The 15,923-nt window shown below is 31.9% G+C and overlaps 1 protein-coding gene across 2 annotated transcripts in view; it reads left to right on the top strand.

Annotated features, from left to right (window-relative positions):
* ci (transcriptional activator cubitus interruptus) overlaps positions 1-15,923 on the top strand; it is a 410,707-nt gene that overhangs the window by 12,516 nt on the left and 382,268 nt on the right. The window contains exon 1 of one of the 2 annotated variants that reach the window (XM_072520601.1): positions 4,781-4,984. The exons of the other annotated variant lie outside the window; for it this stretch is intronic. The gene's annotated coding sequence lies outside the window, so the exon portion shown is untranslated. Of the gene's footprint in view, positions 1-4,780; positions 4,985-15,923 lie in introns of those variants that run through there. 2 annotated transcript variants of the gene reach the window in all.

The following is a 15,923-nucleotide window of genomic DNA, read 5'->3' as shown; positions in this document are numbered from 1 at the left end:
GATAGTTCTCTTGATCTTCTCCCTGGAACGTTTCCATACATAAGTAATCTCTCCAAACTATGGTCACAATACATTGCAGACATATTGTAGACAGCCTTTTTTTTTAATCTCGAGTTGGTTTAGAATGGAAACGTTTGTCCTATGAGCTATCCAAGGTATGCGCAGCATCTTCTCCAGCAGCACATCCCAAAGGCATCAATTTATTGGCTAAGTGTCCAAGTCTCTGCCCCGTATAGAAATATTGAGAATACAAAGGCATTCAGCAGTCGCATCTTGATATTTTGAGAGATAAATCTGTCTTTCCAAACTTTAGTTAGGTGACTCATCGCATTTTTTGCCGTACCAATAAGTCTCCGAAATTCTGCTTCACAGTTACCATCTTAAGTTATACTAGACCCGAGATAGACAAGACTGTCCACTATCTGGTATTCCTGTAACATATTAGTCAGTTGAATTGTCAGTGTGGAATCTGTCGACCACCATTATTTTGTCTTAGCTTTATTGATTTTCAGACCAACTTTATTGCTTTCATACTCAACTCTTCGCAGAAGATTAAACATTTCTTGCTCATTTGCTGCTATAAGTGAAGTGTCATGAGCAAACCTTAAATTGGAGATTTTCCTACCAGCCACTGTTACTCCACCGGCCCATCCATCTAAAGCCATCCTCATGACATGTTCACCATAAATGTTGAATAAGTCAGGTGACAACAAGCATACTTGTTTAACACCTCTCTCGGTCTTGAATTGGTTTGAGAACTTCTGATCTAGTCGTACTGTTGCTATATTGGACTGGTACAGATTTTTAATAAGTGTCACCAGGTGCATTGGTGTGCAAATTTCTATTAAAATGGACCACAGATTTATCCAGCTTACACAATCAAGTGCCTTTTGGTAGTCAACGAAGCATATAATCGTAGGTACTTGAAATTCTTTAGACTCGTAGCTGATCAGCAGTGAACAGGTTAAACAAATATCACATTATGTTTTATCCACAAAATCCAGCATATCTGACATATAAGTCAAAGGACTTTGTTTTGAGTTATCCTAAGACAAATTCTAGATGATTTAACTGACATTCATTATTCAATCAATTTTTAAGGAGTAGTAACAATAAAAAAAATAGCCTATTTATGTATCGGGTAGTATCAGAGTTTTACTTGAAATAGTACAATATATTTGTGTAATATTTGTATAGTATAGTAACTTTTATCGACATGGCGACGTAATATCGCCAAAGTTGTTTAGTCTAACCGTAGAAGACCTCTTCAAAACTACAAATTGGTTAACATATGGCATCAACATTAATGGCACCAAGTTAAACCACAGCACTCTGACGACATCGTAAGTGACAAACTATAGTAGAGTAACTCGAAGGTGGAGCAACCTCCTAATATGTCGGCTTGATGAATACAGCAAAAACAAAAACAATGATAAACACAGCCGAGTCGTATAGTTATAAAAGTCAATGAGATCAAGAACAAGTCCAAGAATCTATCTACCTAGGCCAAATTCTGAATCTTGACAAAGAAAACCGAAAAGCTGAAATCACTACAAGAGCAAGATTGGTATGTGCAGGATTTGGAAAACTCAGTTGGATACTTAAAAACCGCAAAATACCTCAATACTTGAGGAGAAAAGTTTTCAACAAGTGCATCCTTTCTCTAATGTCCGTGTATGCGTGTAAATATTAACAAACGAGCCACACCAGAAACGCAATGCTAGGTATACGACTATCAGATAGGAAGAGGAACGACTAGGTAAGGTCAAAAATAAAAGTCGAAGATATCGAACAAAAATTGTCAAAATTAAATGGAGCCTCGCATGCCACTCTGCTAGACAAAAGAACCAACGTTGAAACACCAAAATACAATATTCGAGACCCTAAAAAGATAGACGATTAAGAGGAAGACCAGAGATGAAATGATGGAAGGATTCGGGAGAGGCCTATGTTTAAAAATGGGCGACAGAAGGCTAAAGAGCAACTTCGATTAGTCAACCATAAATTATTTTACTCGTACTATAAGCATAGAAATTAGTCTAGCACTTCTAGCATATTTATGGCCTCGCCGGAATATGATTGTTTTTTTTATCTTGTCTGGTTTAGTCTGTTTTGATCAGAAAACAATGGTTAGACAATTTCCGAACCGGGACATCTGAAGCTCAGAATTAACTAAAACGGATGAATTAACTTGATGAACAGACATGTACTTAAGCCTGTAGAAACACTAAGAAGAAAAATATGAGCTTATCTTACCTTTCACCAGGAGATCCAATTAGCAACTGTTCTCCACAAAATAATTGTGAATAAGTCTGTGAATAAGGCTTGTAATAGCAAAAATGATTAAAATAGTTTGCAAGGTGTAAATACAAAATCATTTTTCGCAAATCTTTGTAAGTAATAGCATATGGTAGGTAATATAGAAAAGCAAAGTAATAACGTCGATTCCCTACATAGGAGCTAAAGATACAGAACCTATTCAAAACATTAGCGTGATCAATTATAATTTTGATCTTGTAGTCCAACTTATGTACTTAGGATCCCTCATGATCAATGATATATCTGCAACTGAGGAAATAAAAGGCCTTGACATCTATAAGAAATATAAGTAAATAGCAGATGGCAGGAATGTAATATCCTTTATAAGGATAGGTAGGATGAGGTGGGCAGGACACTTATAAAAAGTCAATTATAACTATTATCTCCTGCGAACCCTTTTAGTACTACCTTTGGGAGATAAAAGTAGATGCAAAAATAGTAAGAGTTTAGCAACAGTTAGAAATTGACAATAACAACTAACTATAATAGACTAGGCAAAGTAGGGCTCAGTAGGGCGGGTGATGATAATATATTATTTGGTATAAAAGAAATAGAATGTAAATCACAAAGAGCTATTATACCACCAGCGATTAAAATGCAACAACTAAGATAACTACGTCATACGTAGAAAACGACATAATGAAAATAAGTTTTAATACTAACGAAAATATAAATGTATAGATGTTTGCCGCCTGCAGTTACCATTTTCATTTCCCTACTGATCATCGATATTCTTCGATATTTCGGTTTATCATGTATGGTATCTTTGCACCATTTTACGATCATCGTCTCTGCTTTTCTTTTTCATCTTACTTTAATATGTTTTAAAAGCTCTTAAAATATTTATCTCTTAATGATCGTACAGTATAAGTTTACATCTTGCATTTTTCTTCTGTTTAAATAATTATTTTCTTTGTTATACCGAACTTAGGATACTTTTTCTATGTATTGGAATTTGTATGATCCGTCAGCTCCTATGCTATCCCTTCAAAACTTACAGAAATAAACTAAATGTGACACAGATGTATTTCTCCTAATACCTTCACGTATGGCATATGAGTAGTGTACTTTTGCCAAATATACAGTGATGAGTGCCTTAAGAACCGGCAAAATAACGCAAAAGATAGAAAACATAATACGTTGTAAAATAAAAAGAGATGAAAGTAGTAGAGGTGGGAAATTATTGATAGAAACCTCTAATTTACATTACATTATATTAGGATTATCGATAGTTTCCCACCTTTAGACGTTAGCTTATGAGCTAGTTGACTTCAGTCATAATATTACAAGTATGACGTGGAACATTAACATTTTTTATGCATAAAGTAAAAACTGATTGAAGACAATAAAGCAAATGTAAATAAACAGTTTAATTAGTAGTAATTTGATAATTAATTCTGTGTTGACGAATACAGAATAACAAGCTATGATAATTATGTATTGAGAAGAGTGTATGCGACGTCTCAAATCATAGTTTATTATTGATTAATACTTTAATTTTGGATAAAAAAATACTCCTATTTAAACTGTTTTTACTTACATTACGTGATACGTATTACTATGACTGAAGTCAACCAGCTCATAAGCTAAAGTCTAAAGGTGGGAAATTTTCGATAATTCTAATGTAATGTAAAGTAAATTATAGGTTTATATCGATAATTTCTCACCTCTACTACTTTCATCTCTTTTTATTTCACAACGTATTATGTTTTCTATCTTTTGCGTTATTTTGCCGGTTCTTAAGGCACTCATCCCTGTATATTATTTGTATCAAGTCTTTGTATTAAATTTGCTGCAAAATACTGTTTGTCCATTTGCATTCATTATGTCGACAATTAAAATCTACGCATCAAAATATTGTCGATATGTTTTTAGTATTTTTTACATAACTAATCATTTTTAAGCAACAAATTATCACCATAATTTGTTATATAAAGGAATTTTTATTTAAAATATACTTTCCTCATAGTATGAATAACTTATTTTGTTATTTATAGAAATACTTTCTATGTTAATCCGTTGATTCATAAATAATTATATGTTTACTTTCTATAACGATACGCTAAATCTGTTATTAGGTCATTCCACCAAAACATTGAGAGTTATGTATGCCAGAAAATCAATCACATAAAAATGAATGAATGTTTTTAACGTGAGTATATATATATATATATATATATATATATATATATATATATATATATATATATATATATATATATATATATATACATAAATAATTTTATTATAGCTTTGAACCTCAATGTTTACGTCATATGTTTAATTATATCAGAATTAATTGGCGAATTGATTTAGTCTCCGCAGTCATATAAACCAAAACAAACAACAAATTATATCAGAATGGTGTCAAAGGTTAGTAAGAAATATAAGTAAACAAAAATTTGACAATCTGTCAATTCTGTTTTATAACATTTTGAATTACAATGACGGTTAGCTTGGTTCTAATTTTTTATACGGGTGCTTTAACATGCTACATTGTCGGAATTTCTGCAGTACCTTTCAAGGTTCCGTTGCGAAAATAACATGACCATATGTTCAGTGTTCAGTAACTGGTATAATTTATAAAAACCCTCCAGTTTCTAGTTGGACCGATTGATTATGTAAACTTGTTTGAGTGATGTATTTTCCTGCTGGATACCCACTGGTACGTAAAACTATTATTTTTTTATAAGCACTCTATATGTTTCTCCCTACAGAGTCGGCAAGCTATACTCTTAATTATCTGTTCTTTCTTCTGTTCTTCTGCTCTGAGGGTGTTCAGGAGACTAAGTGGCACACTACATCACCATGATACATTAAGCATCGTAGTTTCATTGTTATCTGATGAGGATAAATAAGAAATGAGCACTAAAGAAATGAATAATAGATCATTCAGAATAATGTATTTAACTTTTTCTGTTTCTTATAGCCAACTGTCGTTTTTATGGTTTAACAATTTTCTTTTGAGTAGGTAAAATATCTATAATTGACAAGCAGGTTTGGCACGCTGGTATGATCGAAAAACTACATCAAGCATTTCGTTTTCTGAGAATAATTCGCTCCTCCCTCTCTGCTTGGACTATCCGTAAAAAAGTCGCTGACAAGCTATCCACACCGCTCACTCCTCTAGCAGAAGTCCAACAGTGCTCAACACTAGCGCCTATTCTATATACAGTCTATAACAGTGACCTCCCCCTCCCCAACACTGCATCCGAAAGCATTCTGCTTAATGCTGACGACACGGCCCTACTCTATGCAGGACATCCACAGGGGAACTATAGAGAAGGGTCTGTGATCGAAAAGGCTAAAGCATAGCTTGATTCCAAAGTCATGTGGTGTATCAAATAGAGAGTAACTCTAAACAAAACCACAACTCATATTCTTCAAATATTCCAAATATTCTCGCTCAAAGCTTGAATAGAACAATCACATCATGCTCAACGGAGAAAAACTCGTCAGTGTCCTACTTGGGTGTCGAGTTTTTAAAGACACTCAACTGGAATAAAGACCTTAAAAACACCGTCGAAACCCTACGGAACAGAGCTAACCTCCTAAAAACATTAAGTGGTAAATTTGGGAAGACTAACCATGTTATTCTTCTCCACACATATAAAACTTACATACGACCAATTATCGAATAGAACCAGAATCTACCTTGCCCTTAAAAAACGAAAAATGAATCAAATCATGGCCACCGAAAGGAAAATCCCAAGGAGAATCATGGGGGGAAAACGTGATTATCCGTCAGCATACACCAAATTGCTAATATCTCCACTATACAAAATCAGATTCATAGTCTTAACTAAAGATGTATTTTACGAACTATCTAAAGCTCGAACAACAGAGCAAAGGGAGTCATTAAAAAGACATGCCACTGTTGAGGACACATACTCTCTAGGTACCCATAAAACTAAAGTTCTTTTCCTACCAGCTACACTTCTAAATTTAACAGGCAACAAACTTTCTGATGAGTACAACATCTCCGAATTAATCTTCCCAATATATCGCAGGCAATTACCTGTAACTACCAATAATGTTATAAGATATAAGAGCCGCTCCTAATACCCACTTGAAGCATAATGGTAACAGTATCACTTTTTGATACTGCGTCCCTTCTATCCTAGCGTCTTACCACAATTTCTATGTTTACAAGTTCACCTATCTTGACTCCCGTAACAAAAAATAAGCAGCAGCCATACCTTGAATAGGCGAAAGTCCAAACAAGTTCGTCATAACGTTTTCTGCCGCGGTAATGACATTTAATGCACAAGCAGGCAACTCTGAATTTTAGTGTATCCAATTATTTCAATAATTGCTGAAATTATTGTTCTAAATATGTTCTAAAATTCTACTAACATGACTATTTGGCATTTAACATATGGTTTGGATTTATTTACATGCAGCATCTTCAATCATATGAACACAGCCCCAAAAATATAAAGTCGTCTACGGTACGTAAGAGGGAAAAATAAATAAATGACCAGAGAGAATTTATCAGACCTGTATCAGTCCCACACTGACTTACATTGCTGAGACAAGGGCCGAAACATCAGAAACAGAAAGGAAAATGAGAACAACAGAATTCTCTAAGAGAATTGGAAGTTGAGGACTTCAGATTTGTTCTCAAGTGGATAACAGCAAGAAGCCGCTGTCGAAGAGACTGTAGAACGGATGGATACAGTGGTACAGATCGAATTGTAAAGTGGGCCAAAACACAAAAAACAGAATCAAGACGTCCAATTTGTAGTTCCTCAAAACGTTACGAAAAGCTAGATGACAAAAATGACAGTGCCTCTTCCTATTACAAGAAGAAGTTCTTAAATATTTGCAACTAAACTAAATTCGTGTTATTAGTTGACTACTATTGTTACATTTATGAAAAGTAAAAATTGCTTGAATGTAAAAGGACTGTCAATGCATCAGAAAGTATGGCCTAAGAATAATTTAATTGAGTTGCCTCAGTGTAAATAAAAATAGCATTTGGGGGAATGCTTTTAACTCTTTAAATGAACATATTTTTTAAAACAAGTGTTAAATATGCAAGAATCCCGTTTGGAAAACAAAAATAATGTCTAGGTATTTTTTAAGAATTAAAAACCAATTTGCTTAATGCGAAAATGATCTATGGATGTTAATCCTATTATTAAAGAGCATAGGTAATGTAGATTTCTTAATTGCCGCTTTATATTTAAGTAGCCAGAGGCGACAAATTGTAAACAAGTTTTCAAGCATGATTAGGATATTTGAGCTTAATTGAAATGCCTCTTAGGATCGAATATCATACGAAGATTATTACCATTAACTAGCTAGTCATCTTCTCAATTTGTCTTATTTCTTGTACAATTTTATGTCGACTTCTTATTAAATTCTAGAAATTTTTCATGGATTATGTTAATTTTGTTTCATTTTAAAATTTTTAATACTAGACGCTCTGGTTCTGCTATTTTAATGACGCGTGGGGTTGTCACTTCATCGAGTATTATGTCCTTATAGTTACCACTCAGGCTTGCTGATACTTGAAATGTTATATCTATTTGTGAAATAATGATTATATATATATATATATATATATATATATATATATATATATATATATATACATATATATATATATATATATATATATATATATATATATATATATATATATTATATATATATATATATATATATATATATTATATATATATATATATATATATATATATATATATATATATATATATACTCATATGCAACAAAATGCAAAGGAAAAAATTTTGGTCAAAAGTATTTCAGTTTTTTTATTTTTAAACCTATATTAATGATTTTTTTAGCACACTGTGTAAAAATATATAAATTTTAATTTAGTATAGTGAGTTTTTTAATAAAATTTTGTATTTGACTTATTATACGGGGTAATCGAAACGTGGTTTTTTATCCTACCTTTGAAACATCCTGTGGAATAATTCCGTTAGTGGGTTTTCGTAAAACCTTGTACTTAGTATGTTTTTTGTATTATGTGAAAATATAGATTGGTTCATTTTTAGATTCGAAATGACTTTGCCATCCACAATTTACGACTTTTCCTATTATTACCATTATCTTTTGTATTAATTTGTAATACGACGATGGGGCTTTGGTGACTGATATCGAAGGAATGTCATATCGACATCTCAGAAGCACTGTATTTAAATAATGATTAAAAGCAACGACATGATCTTGGTTTTAATAAACAATGATAACAATAGCAAAACATAAACAAACAAGTTAAATGTAACTTAACCTAAGTTCGCTAATAACGTCGGCTCATGCTGTCTATGAGATTGCGAATATCATCTTGCTGGATGTTTTGCCATTCCTCTTCTAGAGGCAAGCGAAGTTCGTTAATTGAGACTGGTGCAACTTCGCGACATCTAATATTTCTAACAAGCATGTCCCAAACGTGCTCTATTGGGTTCAGATCTGGCGAGTTCATTTTATTAATACCAACTTCTTCTAAATATTGCATGACACACATTGCATAGTGGGGTCCAGTGGCGCACCGAGGGGGGGTTTTGGGGGTTAAAACCCCACCCAGGATCCTATTCCGACACTGTTAGTTACACATTTTAAGGACTCAAAATGGAGGTAACACCATAAAAAAAATTTTGGTGACCAACCAAACCCCCCCCCCCCCGAGGCAAATTCTAGGTGCGCTACTGGTGGGGTCGCGCATTATTTTGCATTAATAGAAAATTAATTTCGCTAAAATTTCCTCAATATACCGGTGTGCAGCCAAAGAACCCTCAATAAATAACTATTCAGTGTGCGCCTCTGGGGATATTCCTGCCCATACCATCACCGAACCTCCTTCATGACTAACGCGGGGAGTGAAAGTGCACTCCGCAAATCTCTCTCCAGTTCGACGCCATACTCGTTCTCTCCCATCTGATGAGGGAAGACAGTTTCTCGACTCATCCGTAAAAAGAACATTACTCCATTGCCCTAAATTCCAATGTAAATGTTCCCTGAAAAATTGTAGTCTAGCCACTCGGTGCCGTAGAAGTAATTTGGGCCCAGTTGCTGGTCTGCAAATTTGTAAACCAAATTCATGTAATCTTCGACGAACTGTAAATACACTATTATTGCCTCGAACCTCTTGAAATCTTCCATCTAAAGCGGTAGTTTTGCGCTTCCTGCCACTTCCCGCTTTACGCTTGTTTGTTCCAGTTCGTATAAAACGTTCCACTACCCTTTGGATGGTAGAGCGATAAGTGTGTAGTACTCTAGCCACATATTTATAGTTTCGCCCATGTGTGTTATAAAAAAATCATCAAAATAAGGCTAAAAATAAAAAAATAATTTGACCAAAATTTTCTCTGTTGCGTTTTTTTTGCATCTGAGTGTATATATATTGTTGTGACTTTAATTGTGCAAAAAATTGTTGTATGATCTTTATTTAAAAATTTTAAGTGGGCGTCACAGAAATTTACATCAGAAATTATAGCACAACTATTGAATTTCAATTAATATTTCAGGGTCTTAATTATATATTCTACGTTTATATATCCATAAAAAGAGAAATTATACAGAATAGACATAAAACGAACTATATTACATGAATACAAATTCATGAAAATCATCAATATTTTAGTTAAGATATAAAAAAAATGTAAATTAGAATTTCATATATTTTACCAATCTTATACAAATTAATTACAAACGTTTTAAAAACAAAATATTTGTACTAATTTGGAATGTTTTCTCGAAAATAATATAATTGATGTGAATTTACTACTCTTCTGAATTTTAATAGTTCAATTCAAAGACACTCCACAGTTCGTTGTTCCTCATTTCTTTAATTAATTTTTTAAAGATTGATATAAATTACCTTATTGATCAAATCAAACTGGAACTTTGGGAACAGTACAGCTCCTACGGCTTTAAATATTTCTTCTTCTCTTTTATTTGGGCGCAATGTCTAGCAATCCTTAAAAACAAAATGTGTGTCGGAAAATTCTCTTTAGAATCTTGTTATCACACCCTGATAAATTATTTATGATAAAATTCATAAACACAATAAATTAAATACCGTCACTACCTTTTCTCAAACTCTACTTAATAATAAGCAACTGCTTTATAAGCAATAATAACTGCTGTGCCCCCATTCTCTTTGCGATCCAAAAAACTACTATCTATCTTTCTCATTTCTTCACATTCTACCAATCACTTCTTTATTCTCTCATTTTTTTTCTATCCATCTCATGGGTCAATTTCAAGACACCAGCCTTCTCTCCGTAACAGAAGAGAAGGCCATTTCAATCCTTAGTTATGCAACACACAAATTATGTTTTTCCAAATTAGTAGTACTGACCAAATTAGTCGTAGTTTTCCAGTTAGTACTGACCGAAAAGTCAATTTCATTCATACTTTTTAAATAGTACCTAAATTCTTAATTCTATTTTGGAAAAACCTGAGAAAAAGTTTATTGTTTATAACAAAACTTAAATAGAGACACTCCTACTTCTCCCTGCCGTTTTTTACAGTGTTGGTCAAACATAATCTATCTAAGCCCTTTTTATATCCAAGTTCGGACTGTCATCCGATTTCCATTTTTCTCTGTCCATTGCGAACAATTTTAATTTTGTTTAAATCCAAATATTTTTAATTATTAATTCGAAAGTAAAAAAATGGGAGAAGAATATATTTTATGTTTCTCATAGCATGCCCAAAATACTCAGTTTTCTGATTTCTATGGTTTTAAAACTTTCGGTTCTTTTCGCATACGAACGAGCATCGTTGCATTGGACTACCTAAGTCTGACGTTACAATGGGCGGGGGTTTTAAAAACCTTTCCAAACTTTTCTAATTTGTGTGTATTTGTCTCATAAGAAATTGGAAATATTAGTTTTTTAAATTGGTTGAAGAATAAATAATGACTTTTGGTTATGAACATTCATTCTGTGCGATTGGTATTGTTTGTTGTTCGTGAATTTGTGAGGTAAGAATATCAAGGCATTAAGATATTTACTATGAATGTTCATATTTTAAGGTTATGTTATTGTATGATTAAAACTTTAATTATTTTTTTACTGTATTTCAAGGTATTTTGTTGTTGGTTTTATTAGGGTTATTTCAAAATAAATCAATAAATCATTGAATTTATTTATGAAGTTGAAAAATATTTAAATTATTGTTTTATTCTTTTTTCGTTGCCAGTGATTTTATCCTGTTAAGTACTAAAGATATTATTTTTCTCGTAGTTTAAGTTGTAACATTCTTTGCAAACCTTGTTCAAATTGCCATAATGAGTATTTAAAAAAATGTTTTTTAAATGTTGTAATAGTTTTTCGAGTTTATTTTTTAGACCTGTGCATATAATGGTTAGTAAACATGTGTTGAAGATACCTAATATTACTGAATTTTTCAGTAATGACAACAAAATTACTATTAATTATTTAAACTACGAGAAAACGAATATAAAGTCGGTTCGCTATATTTACGCGGGTTTCGGATTAAAAATTTTATTGTAAGTACCTAGTTTTAATTACCTGCTCTTTGGGGAAATATCAACTGGTCAAATGAAATGAAAAATAATCCATAACTTTTTTTAATTAAATAATAATCTTTTATATAATTGAGAGTATAATAAGGAGAATTACTTCATTAATGGAGTCTAATGTGGCTAATATAAACCTAATAATAATTTTATATTACACTTCACACAGAAAATATGGTCTATATATATTTGTTCCATGGAGAGAATTTCTAATGAAAAATAAAAAAATTTAACTTGCCAACAAAAATGAAAATCAGTCATTATCATCAAAAATATCAAAATCGTCATCATCATCAGTGTCATCACCATTAATTGTTATTAAGATTGGACTTATTTCGTTTATTTTATTTAGTTTCTTGCACTTGAATATACAGTTACACCACACTTCTGGAGTTACAATTGAAAGTGCCTTTCGCCAAGTTTTCCGAACTGCGTTGTCGCTATAACCGTTAGGCCCAATATGGTTGTCATAATATTATTTTGCTATTCCCCATATATATTCGATGGGATTAAACTGGCAATGATACGGTGACAGACGTAAAACTTGATGACCGTAACTTTCAATAATCTGATCCACAACAAAGGTTTTTGGTTTTGCGTGGATATTTGCCAAGCGTAATAATTCTGATTTTAAAATATGTTGTGTAAATGGTATATGTTCCTTTGTCAACCATTCATACTCATCCATAATTTTATTTACAGTCCAAGAATTCGTTGGACTTTTGTTTAATACTTCAGAATGGTAAGGTGCATTGTCTAAAATAATTACGCTGGGCTCACTTAAACCTGGGAGAAGTTTTTCATGTAACCATTTTACAAACATTTCTGTGTTCATATTATCGTGATAGTCACTTGATTTTGATTTAGATGAAAATATTAAATCAGCACCTTCTATAAAACCCGATTTCCCTCCTGCATGTAAAATTATGTGTCGCTTCCCTTCTCCATCAGTATGTTTGATAGACTTTACGTTATCATCTTGCCATATTCTCTTGGTTGCACCCCTAGATCCATGTTTCGTCTAAATATATAAAATTTGCCCTTTCTTCTTTTAATTTAGAATATTTTCTTAGAAAGTTAATTCTTTTATGCACAACAGAACTTCTTTCACAAAGGGCTTTTCTGTTATCCTCCTTTTGAAATTTGAAACCCAAATTATGTATCACTTGTCATAGACTTGTTCTGCCAATTTCGTCAAATTTTCTATCTTTTAATTCCGAGAGAATTGTATTTAAGGTCACATGTTCCTTGTTGGCTCGCATTCGATAAATGGTATCACGAATTTCAAATTTTTTTCCATCTGGAATATCTTTCGTTTTCAATGATAGGCGAGTTTTTCGGTGATCTTCTTTTGGCCGTTCATTATTGCGATTTTGTAATACTCCTCTTAGTTTGGTTTCACTAATTCCTAGAGCATCACATACGCGTTGTTGAACAGACATTACCGATTTTAAAGGACCGCCATTTTCTTTTTCATCCGTAAAATACTTATGTACACTACAAATTAGACTATCTACATCTAACACACGTCTAGGCATTTTTAAATATTTCCACCAAACATACAATGTCAACACTGGCAAAGAATCAATTCAACTGCAATATTGTAACAAATTTATACCTACCCTAATGTTATTTTAATGTATTTTAAAATATGACCATTAATGCAGTTTTTACCTAATTTTCTGGGAAGTCGTTTACTGCAACTGGTTATCAATGAGTCATTAGCATAATTTTGTTAATCCGAAACCCGCGTAAACCTAGCGAACCGACTATATTTAGTCTTTTAGGAGATAAAATCACTAGCACTTAAAAAAGATTGAGACATTAATTGAATATTTTTTTCTTCGTAAATAAATTCAATGATTTATTAACTTCGTAAATAAATTCAATAATTTATTAATTAATTCTGAAATAACCCCGATAAAAACAACAACGAAATACCTTGAAGTACAGTAAAAAATAATTAAAGTTTTAATCAAACCATAACATAACCTTAAAATATGAACATTCTGAGTAAATATATATACTTGCTACATATCATACATTTAATAAAGACGTCAATCTGGTAATGTATCTACAATAAATTTTTATCTATTGATACTTTTTTCCATCATATATTTTTTTCTATGGTAAAGTAAACTCATGTTCTCCGCCACTGAAGACTGCAATTCTGGCTTAAACCCTAGAGGCAGTCCTGTAAAGAGCGTTGTAATCTACTACCATAAAAACTTTGCTATCATGCATTTTCAGATCAAGTATAATTAATTATTACTTAATTTAAATCACGTAGGTATATAGCTAATTAATTGAAGCAATTAGACTACTTGGATCACTTTATTTTTCAGTTTTTTTTATTTTTGTAATTAATATAGTTCAACTATAATACACAAACATATTTTAAAGCTTAATCTGAAATACTGGGAGCATTAAAGCAAAAGCTATTAAATACTTACTTTCAACTACCTATTAGAATCTAAGTAACAGATGATCCCCGAAAATAAAAACAAGGAATTTGTAATCCTATTAGACACACTGTTTAGCTTAAAATATCTGAAAAGTATTGTTAAGTATCTTATTTAGGCATATTATTCATGATCAAAAGATTCAACGAAGCCAAAGTCCTGAGTTCACTGCGGGAGAGAAACTAAATTTTTCAGGTCCGTACTAACACATCTTAAAAATGCAAAAGAAAACCATTAACGGAATACTTAATAGAGCGAGATTAAATGGACAAATTAAAAGGTATATTAAATATTAAACCACAGTAAAGAGATCGATATTTTACTTATTTATTGCAATTAAACAATATATTCAGTATATGGATTGTAGAAGACAAATTTCACTTAACTTAATGGTCGAACCGGAAATAAATAAAAACTTGCTTCTAAACATAACTAAATACTACTGTGTCTACGTGAACCAATGTGATAAACTGTCAAAACCCGTCGAAAAACCAAAGTTGCAGAAGTGTTAAAACGTATTGCAGAACTGAAATGGGAATGGGTAGGTCATATTTAGGCCAAATAAACTGGCACACTGGCGAACAAGACAGGCAAAAGGTAGCGTCGGAAGACCCCAGAAGAGATGGCTTTATGATACAAAACAGGAGTGGACAGAAAGTGGCTGAAGAAGAAGAACTATATCACAACTTATGAAAACAATTGCGAATAACTTATACAGTGCCCATCCTTTCGATATGATAATTCGGTTTGGTGAAAAAATATGAATTAAAATTAAAATAAGTTTCATCTTTATAAATTTTTTTATTACAGTTTTCAGTTATTTCCTTTTTGGCTATTTTTTATGACGTTCCACAATTCAAATTTCTGTTCGATTTAAATTCTTTGCAGACAAACTTTTTATGTAGGTACATACTTAGGCCAATTAGTGGTTAGCAAACCAGACGTAAATATTTACATAATTATAAATTATGGTTATTTATTATTTATATGTATATATCTATAAAGCCATCAACAAACCAATGCACTGACCTACAATTTTGTATCTGTGTCACATGTAACTCAGTCGTAGCAATTTGTATACACTAAGGATGCTTATTTTTATCTCTACTTAAATTAAAGTAAATACATTTATGTAAAAATGAAATTCTTTAAAACTTTTTTCGTCAATGTCAATGATTTATATATTCAAGTGTTTTATTTCACAAATTGTTGTTAGTAAATTGGCAACCCTCTAGTTCATTTTGATAAGATTTCAACCTATAAATGTACTTTTACATAATAAGTTCTTCTGTAATAATTACTAGAGTAATTTTTTATGAATGGCGATGGATCACACTATTGACCTAAGTAATTTGGTCTAGAATAATTGCAATATTTGTTGATTTCACCAATTGAAAGAGTTGACCAACAAACGTTTCCATATCTTCTGGAGAGTATGGTTTTATATATCAATAAGTTGATCTCGAATGACAATTGGATTTGTGTTCTATGATCCAATAAATTTCTCAGAGTTTGATTTTTAGTTTCCTTGTTATTATAAATATATTTTTTGCCATCTTAAACGTTTATTCTTCTATATCTTCTTAATTTTGTGCAAAATTCTTGTTTTATCCTCATACCTG

The sequence above is a fragment of the Diabrotica undecimpunctata genome, chromosome 1, assembly GCF_040954645.1.
Source record: "Diabrotica undecimpunctata isolate CICGRU chromosome 1, icDiaUnde3, whole genome shotgun sequence".
Lineage (NCBI taxonomy): Eukaryota > Metazoa > Arthropoda > Insecta > Coleoptera > Chrysomelidae > Diabrotica > Diabrotica undecimpunctata.
The sequence above is the reverse complement of the archived record's forward strand: the minus strand, read 5'-3'. Positions and strand labels throughout refer to the sequence as shown.